This window comes from Ctenopharyngodon idella, chromosome 10 (assembly GCF_019924925.1).
Source record: "Ctenopharyngodon idella isolate HZGC_01 chromosome 10, HZGC01, whole genome shotgun sequence".
Lineage (NCBI taxonomy): Eukaryota > Metazoa > Chordata > Actinopteri > Cypriniformes > Xenocyprididae > Ctenopharyngodon > Ctenopharyngodon idella.
Window position 1 is genome coordinate 28443050 of NC_067229.1, and position 10241 is coordinate 28453290.

The 10241-nt window shown below is 35.8% G+C and overlaps 1 long non-coding RNA gene across 1 annotated transcript; it reads left to right on the forward strand.

The window, feature by feature from the left end:
- Positions 1-495: 495 nt before the first annotated feature.
- LOC127520963 (uncharacterized) lies at positions 496-6111 on the forward strand. The gene is made up of 2 exons (XR_007932241.1): positions 496-1101; positions 5462-6111. It is a non-coding gene; the product is annotated as an uncharacterized LOC127520963 (long non-coding RNA).
- The last annotated feature ends 4130 nt before the right edge of the window (positions 6112-10241 follow it).

Below are 10241 nucleotides of genomic sequence, written 5' to 3' on the forward strand. Positions count from 1 at the left end.
TTCAGGTGATGAACTGTGCTCTGAGGCAAAATGTGGTAATGAATCCACAGTTCGAGTATTCTCCCAATACAAGAGACTGTGAACAGGATATGATGTTACTGTGTGTCTAAAGGTCTTATTACACTTTGTGCACAGGATTAAGATCCACAGAATGGCTACATAAAAGCACGGATAAGAAGAGTCAGTGAAGGCAAAAGTGCTCAGGTTACACATTACACACATGATTAGACTTCAGGCTCCTGTGTTAAGCTAGTTTTTTTGTCACACTCCGGAGCACTTATGTTAGGGAAGTGTACTTAAATAAATTTTCTGTGGTTTGTCCGTGCAAAACTAAGGTGTTCTGGATGGTTCCCAGGGTGTTGCTATGCGGTTGCTGAGTGGTTTCTAGGACGTTGATTGATGGTTGCTTACTGGTCCAAGTCAAAAGGGCTCACCTTAAGTCTCTACGATATTCTGGTCTTCAGATATGGTTTGGGTCCTTTCTCCAAGGTAAGTCTATCAGATTTCTTCGTACATCTCATCACTTAATAGCACACCTCTCCTAAACAAGTCTCATGGTGTATCATTCATATCCGTTTCACAAATGGTGGAAGGTGAATTGCACACCAAAGTTTAATACTTACGGTTAGGAGTTTGTTTAAATCTCTAACTCTGACCTTCAGAGAGGGAAACACTCTACTCTAGCAGAGAGCAGAAATGCTTGGCATACAGCAGACAAAAGGGTGGGACTGGCAGGAAAAGCAGCGATGAGTAAAGCTCATGTTCTCCTTTATGAGCCCCTCATCTAACGGCCGCATTTGATTACAGTAAGGCTCAGAGTTGAGGAACTTTTTACAGGATTACTGCCAGTTTCCTCCAGCACACACACACACGCACGCACACACAGAGGCATTCACTGCTGGATGCTGGACCGTCTCTGTGAAACCGGAGTGGGGTGAAGCTTTAATGAGCGGTATGAGGGGATGATGTTGAAGACTGGCCGAGTCAGTCAGGGGAAACAGTGGGGAGTCTCCTTCGGATCGTACAATCCACTCTCGTTTGCCTCTGTTATGCAGTCCATTATGTTTTGATCCCAGTGAAGCCTGAAGAGGCAATAAAAAGGTAAGGATTCCTGTTTTTATGATGTATGCAGATGTTTTTTTAAGAATCTAGTAGGGTACGCAGTTATATGCCAGAGAAAAGAACAAACTGTTTGTTACTGGATAGTAATGACATTATTTAGAGAGCAAACTGAAACTTTTTCATGCTTCTCAGATTTTTCTCCTGAGGAAAAAACCCAGTACAATGAGATCTTGACAGTATCTCAAATTGTGCTCAAGATACCAAATGTCTGCAGTCAAATAAGAACTCAAACCCCTATGAAATCAAATGATTTGACCTATAAAATGCATGTTCTCTTTAACTCTATACTCTTATGTTCACTGATTTGTGTATTTTATTTTCATAAGGAACTTTAAGGAGAAACATCTGAGACAAAGTTGATTAGAAACGTCTTCTAAGCTACGAAAGAACAACCTGAATGAAATTTAAAATTTCATATGAGATTGTATGGCATTCTGTAATGTTTTCTGGTATTTTGATATATATCTTATAAACAATTATCCAAGATTTCAGTGTTGGATCTTCTACTGTACAAACAATTATTAAAACATATTGATTAATGTAATTTTGAGTATTTGTAATTTTAAATGTAAAACTTTTAATTTGACATTACAAAGTGCACTTTTTAAAAGTGCATGTAAAGAAATGTCTTTAAGTACACTTCTTTGGCCTTAAATATAGTATTATGTTATCTGTAAGTACATTTTTTTTTTTAAATATGCTTTTAAATGTGAAGTACCACTACAAGTGCACATTCAATATAATTAAGCACACTTCTTATTCACAAGGGACATCAAAAGTAAAACACCAACACCTCAAAATCAAAATTTGTAATGAATCTCAGCTCTAAGAAAGGACAACTTTTCTTTTTTTTTAATTTAGTAATATGAGTTCAGATGGTTACAAGTCCCAGGCCAACCGCACCCATTAAGACGTATCCTTGGTCTCGCATGGGTGGCATCCCACCAAGAGTTAAAACTTACAGCAGTGACTGTAAAGACTTCTTTACCTGCCTTGTAGATGACATAAAACCACTTACTATTAAGTCATGCTGATTTAAGCAGTCTAATGAGTAATCCAGTCCAAACAAAATAGAGTCTCTGTGTTAATAAGACTCAGGGGGTGTGGAAATAAGGTGACGATATATTGTGCCACACTAAATGTCAAGTGTGAAAGGCTGCTCTCTAATTTAAACTCGCACCCTTGACTCATGGCCAGAGAGCCAGTGTTGTTTTTCTGCTTTGAAAGGGGCCGAGTGCTGTAATCTCAGTTCTCTCACATGATAAGGTTAGGCTGGGGTTGAGTGAGGGGTCTGGGCTGTTATGTGTTCAGGATGAGTGGTCTTGATGGGGGTGGATCAGTGTTGTTTCTCTGTTCAGAGAGAGCAAGGGCTGCACGTTCACGCTGTTAATGGAGGTATCGAGAGACGGGAACTGTAATTTCTCAGATCATTTCCTACCACTTTGCTTTGGCCTCGTCCCCCCTTGTTCATTAGCAGTCATTGCATTAGCAGTGAGGGTAGTGAGGGCCGCTGAAAGCGGTGAAACAAAGGATCACATGTGGAGATCATGAGGGGTATATTTTGGGGCCCAGCTTGTCTCTCTCTTATCCAAAAGCATGTATGAAGAACTACTCATCAAACCATGGATGGAGCCTCACTGTGTCAAGTGATTTCTGTGCAAAGTCAAATAAGTTACAAAAGATGATCAAAAGAGGTCAGAAATAGATTACCCTAAAATTAGCATTCTGTAATTATTTATATTTTTACATAGAACACAAAAGGAGAAGTTTTGAAGAATGTTAATGTGGCACTTTGACATAATAGTTCACAGTGACCACATTAACAAATAATAATAATAATAATACATTTAAAAAAAGTAATTCATATGACGCAATATTGCAAGTTTTCTGAAGCCATACAATAGTTTTGTGTGAGGAACAGGCTTACATTTAAATGGTTAAATTACTGTAATATGTAATTTTGTTCACCCCATCACAAAAATGATCTCATCAATGTCTCAAACTGTGCTCAAATGTTATAAAATACGAAAGTCTGCAAGATTTCAGAACTCAGAGTGTTCAATATGAATTCAAATATTTAAAAATCTTTTTATACATCTGTAATCTTGTCAACAATTGTTTCATTTGTTGCTATTTAGATATAGTTGAGATACAACTGATACTTAACTGTGAACTCTTGTATGTCTCTTGAGCAACATTTGAGCAATAACATTGTCCTCCAGGACCCTAAACCTTTTGTTGTGATAAACTTGTGATAAATGCAAAAAATGTAACATTGGCTGGGAGCTTTCACATGGCTTTATGTCAAAATTTCATGGTGACTGACAACCATAAAACCGTCGCAATTGCAATTGCTCATAATCATAGCACATCCAAGCAATTCCCTTGCATCACATTGCACAGCTAAACAAAAATGAGGTAGAAAGTAACCAGTGTTAAAAAGGTTTCAGCACAGCTGGGACTGGGGTGTGAGGACATTCTGCTCAGTTTTGCAACTGTAAGTAGGTATTAGGTGTTGCTTGCTATTATGTTTTTAAATGACTGAACAGACAAATGTACAGGTGATGAAAACTCATTCATGTACATTGAAGGAGGGCCTTATGACACGAAATATTGGGATTGGCTTTTTTGACTTGGGTCAACACCTTAGCAACTCCATAGCAATGCCCAGGCAACCACCCACAACACTGTAGCATTGTGACAGCACTGGCAAGCATGACTCAGAAAATGTTTATATCTAGTTTAAAAACGTATACCCATAAATCTGCCTGAAGTCACCTCTAAATATAGTCTAAATGTGTATGAAGCTACTATACAGAAAGCTATAATCAGTAATAATATAATGATTCTGAAGAGCAGGATACAACTGCATGCACAATGTATCATGTAATGTAATATTCCCCCAATTTTGCTGAAGACAGAAGGCTGTTTCTTCACTCATGCCCCTCCACACCCACATTACGCTGCACGAAGTGGAACGGAAGCAACGTTTGATTAGCCTCTGTAATCAGGGTCTGCTCCAGACACAATAATGACATTATTACAGTATTACAGATTCTTATCAAACAAAGCCTACAGGTCATGTCCTCAAAAAAGACAGTCTGGACTGTACTCAAAGCAACACAGATGAAGCACACTACCCCAATTTCTTTCAAGAGCTGAAATATATAAAAGAGCGAGAATAAGGATACGTGAAAGGTGTTTAACTCTCAGAAAATGTAGGCTGTCCACCTCATGAGGTCAAACAAAAATATTGCATGATCTATTATATAATAAATACTATAAAATAATACAAAAATTTGGGACATGACCATGATGAGTTTGATTGTCACATTTTAACAATAAACATTTTCCCAGTGCTAATATACGAGAAAATAGCTAATACAAATGGATGCCAGAATAAGGGACCGGTCCACAGAGTGTGCTTTTGCTGTTAAAAATACAGGTTAGTGGAAAGATTAAAAAAAGGGTAAGGTCTAGAGACGCGTTTTTTAAAAGTCAAACTTATTTTACCTTGAGCACTGCATTTTTAGTATGCCGTGTAATGTGCGAGACGCTGCAAAAATTGCAAGACGCGCAAGTAAAACCGTCTGGAGAGTGTTTACATAGAAAAACAATGGAAAAGTAGCACAGTGGAATGAACAAAAAACAGTTGTCTGATATAGGGTATAAACTTAGTTTACAAAAAAGATTAAACTTAATTAGTTTAGCATGGTTGGTTGTGATAGCACTACAACATTCATAAAAACTGACTGGTTATTTGTAAAAAAAATAAATAAATAAAAAAAATAAAAAATTATAATTTTCACTGTAAAAATACTGTTATTCTACTGTAATTTATATAATATATAATTTACAGTTTTTGAAAGTAAAAAAGAACAAGTTAAAAGTGAAAAACCATAAACTGACATTCCCAGAATTCCCTGCATGACACTTGACGTTTGATGGTTTCTTCTTAGTTTTAAATAACTATTTCTTCTTAGTTTTTTTTGTTATAAGTTATGTACATTAGGGTTTATGTTACATCTTATGTTGTTAAATGAATGTTTATTGCATTATTTTAGTGTCATGTATGTCACCATGATGGTGTTTTGTATTTATGATACACTGCGCTCATATATTAGTATTTACCTTAGCTTGTGGAAAAGCTACTTGTGATGAACTTTGATTCTTTGATTGTCTCTGTGACTTTCTCTTTTACATGTACCTTTCTTGAACGTTCCATTTTTAAAACGGGGAAACACATGGGGGGGACAGCTAAACATTTTAACACAAATGTACTGAATATCTAAAACAGTGTAAAACATTCGGTTCTAATTTATATTTCTTTGTTTTTTAGCCTAATAACTGCACTAGACTCCACGGCTATCCTCTTGGCAGAGATTGCTGGATATTTCAGAAGAGCAAGGAGGAACATTAAGACTGGAGAATTACAGTTCTTCTTTGGAGTTTGTGAGGCTTTTGGACTCACATCTCACCAGACTGCACTTTACTTTGCAAGAATTAGATGCAATCTGTTTGATTCATCCTTGTTTTATGTGGCACCAACCCTTCACACTTCCTTTCCCACATATAGTAAAGCAAAGTACTTAAACTAGAGATATGAGAAATATCAGATAGAGGAAAATGCCAAATGGAGATGGAAATGGTTTTTATAAAACATCTTTAAAAAATTTCACGATTACACTAGACTAATGATTTCTTAAAATTACGTAATCATGTCCACTCTACTTTGGTGGCAAGTAATGAGGGGTTACATACTAAACTGTGAAAGCTGATCAGCTCACATGGCTCCGGTTCAAAATGCCAAACCACTTATTACAAATTAGTCATGTTTTTGCGGACATGTACCATGGTAATACTGTGGTATTCTTTGGAGTACCTCAAAATACCATGTAAATACAATTATTTATATGTTAAATAATTATTTATATATTATATGATGTAAGTAAGATGTTACCACCATCAAATAACATCACTATACCCTGGTACAGTCATTTTTTGCAAGAGCTACTGCAGATAAGAATCTTTTCCGCAATGTAATGAGAGTCAGATTTACATCTCTTTCTCACCTCACGAAGACCATGATTTAATCTTATTGGATGCAATAAGTGATGTTAACTGTTCGTTTCAAAAGCCTTTTTACAGAGAAAAAATTCCATCAAGTTTCTTATCTGGGTGTAGTGGATAATTAGGGAAATACCTAGAGTTAAACCAAGCATGGGAGAAGCAGGAGATGGGGTGGGATGGCGGGGGTTACCGGCTTGTTGTGGCTGTGTGGGTTCCTGGCATGCTGATTTGTGACTGTAGTGAAAAATCACATTGCCAGGGATTACCACACTGCCATGGCCTTACCAGCAGTTCATAAGGAAATGGACAAAAATGGAGGGAATTTGAAAAAAGGGCACCTGACATGGCAGAATGAGAAAGGGGAACTTCATTAGGGTGTTTACTTCAACAGCAAAACAACTGCATTTGTGATGTTGTTCTGAGCGGGTGCAGAGCTTAGCTGATTGGTGAACATGCACGGTTTGTTTTGTTGTTCACAGTGGCTAAGTTCTTCACGTGAAAAGAAACTAAGAAAGTGCAGTTTTTTTTTTTTTTTCTGTTGGCAAGACTATGCATATGTGCTAACATGGTAAAGATATTGGTAATATAAAGCTTGTGGAAAAAGTAGTACACTTTAGCATACTTTCATGGCAATAATATACTTTAAAAGAATAGACTGAATGAAATGTTTTCGGACACTTAATTGCATGTTAATTGCAATTTAATGAAAATGTATTATTGCTTAAATTCATATTAAATGTAATTAGCTGGACTTTAGAGTGCTTTTTGACCCACTTAAGTAGGACTTGAGTACATTTGAAATACATTAAGCACATTGAAATTTGTATGCCATGTACATTTAAATAAATTAACACTACAGTTAAAATTATAATCAAGTACTTTACATGTGCTTTAGTGTTAGTCAACACATCAAAATAAGTGTACTTTAAAACATGACAAAAGATTATATAATATTTAAATCATTTAAAGTATTACAACATGATTTAAAAATGTAATTCAAAGTAAAACTGTTAATTTGACATTATAAGAAAGTACACTTTTAAAAGTGAACTTAAGTGTGTTAGGAAATAGTCAAGTGTAAAAGTGTACTCTCGTTTAGTACACTTAAGTGGCCTTTTATATAATTAATATTACATTATCTACAGTTTTTTGAAAATATACTTCAAGATTTGAAGTACACTACAAGTGCACTTCTTCTTCTTAAGGGTAGTGTTCTAATTAAAATTAAAATGCTGTCATCACTTACTTGCTCTCATGTTGCTTGAAACCTGTATGACTTTACTTTTTTTCCCCCTATGGAACACAAAAAAGGAGATACTTTTAGGAATGTTCATGCTGCTCTTTTCAAACTAAAGCACATGGTGATTGAAAATGGCTAAGAAAGTATTATACATGTATAATCCAAATCATTTAAAGCCATACAATATAGTTTTTTGATGAAAAGAGCAAAAGTGAATCAACATTAACTGAAAGTCCTCTCCTCTGGTGTAACACTCAAACATAATTTGCACTTTCAAGTACTCAAACTTAGCATGTCACAGTTGGTTACGTGATGCATACCAAAATTAATGTTTGGTACATTGATGTCAAATCTGGCATAACGTGCATGTGGTTTGGATGTGTGGAATCATCACCTTCTAACTATATTTTTAAGAAGTATAGTTATATATATATATAAGTAAATATACTTTTGTTTCATTTTAGGAGCGTGACAGTTCTCTTTTCACAGCATATCACCTTTTTTTCACAACACAAAGAATGTCATACTGGTGTCAAACAACATAAGGTTTGGTAAACTGCTGACAGAATTTTCTCAGGCCATTTTTCAAAGTGTTAACGAGGAAGGTATTAGCATCAGCCAAACATAATGAATAACGAACATATCTAAATTGAAGATGATAGATGTTCAGTGTCATAATTAAACACACATGGGTAATGATAAATCTTGCTTAAAAAATAGAGAAATGTGCCAATGTTGAAACAAAACACTGCTCCCCTGTGACTGTTGGCTGAAGCTTTCATTGTGTATAAAAATGTCTCATTCAAAACAGATGATCATTATCTTAAAGGTAAAGTGTGTAATTTCTGTGCCACTAACGTCACTAAACAGAACTGCAAAAATAATACTGTTTTCAAACAGGTTTCTGCCAATGGTCAATCAAACAGATAGCCCTGCCCCACTAACCCCATTGGTTGGGCTGTTGTTTGGGCGGATCAGGATCCTCAAACAAACAGAGAAGTGTTTTGCCACAGTATTTAAACTTTGGCGGGGAATCAACCTACAAATATATGACTTGTAATTCTTTCTGAATGTTAGGCTGGGATAAGAGTTCTTTAACATCGCACTTCAGCTTTAAATAAGGATGCAAATGAACATGATTTAAAGTGTAATAATAAAATATAATAATGCATTATCAATCCTGAAAAGATAAGAGTTGGCTTTCTAACTTGGTAATGTCTTTCCACGCACCTGTATGGTTATTTATTTTAAATGTCAAATGATAATCTTGTAGGGTTGTGTGTCTCATCAGGACCTGAGCTCCAGTGCCTTCTGAGCTGATATCAGTTGTAGTAAATTACTGGCTCAGTTCAGCAGGAACAGGAGTGTGGCCCCTGGACAAAGAACCACACATTCTAGAGCTTTCAAAATCCTTTTGCAGAACTACAAACAAGTCTGTGCTTGATGTGTGATTGTCTAAAAATGAATGTCCTAAAAAATGCCTTGACCTAAAATGAACCAGGAGGGCTGGTTTCCCAGGCACAGATTAAGCAATGCTCCACAATAAAAAGAATTTCCAGAGAGAAGGATCTCATATTGCTCATATTTGAATGACTTGAGAACTATTTGAAAATAAACCATTTACTTCTTTAATAAACCATTTATTTGACTTTGTCTCAGTTGTATGACTTGGATTTACTTTTATTTATTTTACCTAATGGACACAAAATGGAGTACTAGATTACTGTAACTCCATTAAAATGTAAAACAGTACAGTAGGCAAACATTTGGACTGTTTAAACAAAATATGGCCTTAATAATCTCAAAGTTTACACTGTTTTAAAATTGCATTGGTAAACAGTTTGTTTTGGCATACTAAGGAAAACCACCCACTAAAATTTAGTGTTGTTTTTTTATAATGGCTCTGTAGCCACATCATGAGAAACAATTGCCATCTTTGCCTGTTGAGCTTCGCCAATGTACTGTATGTCCAGTATGTATCAGTGATACGCCCCCTAGTGTTGAACCTGCAGTCTAACTTCACGTCCAACTCTTATATACGTATACTGTATATACTGTAGCCTAAAATATTTAAATTTGTGAACAAGCAAGCAGAAATTAAGCAGAAATGTCAAAAGGTTTTGAAGATTTCTTGAGTGAGCACAATCACTAAATAGATAGGCCTACAGAATATATGTTCTGGACTGCCACGGCCCATTTTAGCCCTTGCTTCTAAAAATTAGGAGTTAAAACAGCTTACGTCTGTTTTTATTAGAATATACAGGTGCTGGTCATATAATTAGAATATCATCAAAAAGTTGATTTATTTCACTAATTCCATTCAAAAAGTGAAACTTGTATATTATACTCATTCATTACACACAGACTGATATATTTCAAATGTTTATTTCTTTTAATTTTGATGATTATAACTGACAACTAAGGAAAATCCCAAATTCAGTATCTCAGAAAATTAGAATATTACTTAAGACCAATACAAAGAAAGGATTTTTAGAAATCTTGGCCAACCGAAAAGTATGAACAAGAAAAGTATGAGCATGTACAGCACTCAATACTTAGTTGGGGCTCCTTTTGCCTGAATTACTGCAGCAATGCGGCGTGGCATGGAGTCGATCAGTCTGTGGCACTGCTCAGGTGTTATAAGAGCTCAGGTTGCTCTGATAGTGGCCTTCAGCTCTTCTGCATTGTTGGGTCTGGCATATCGCATCTTCCTCTTCACAATACCCCATAGATTTTCTATGGGGTTAAGGTCAGGCGAGTTTGCTGGCCAATTAAGAACAGGGATACCATGGTCCTTAAACCAGGTACT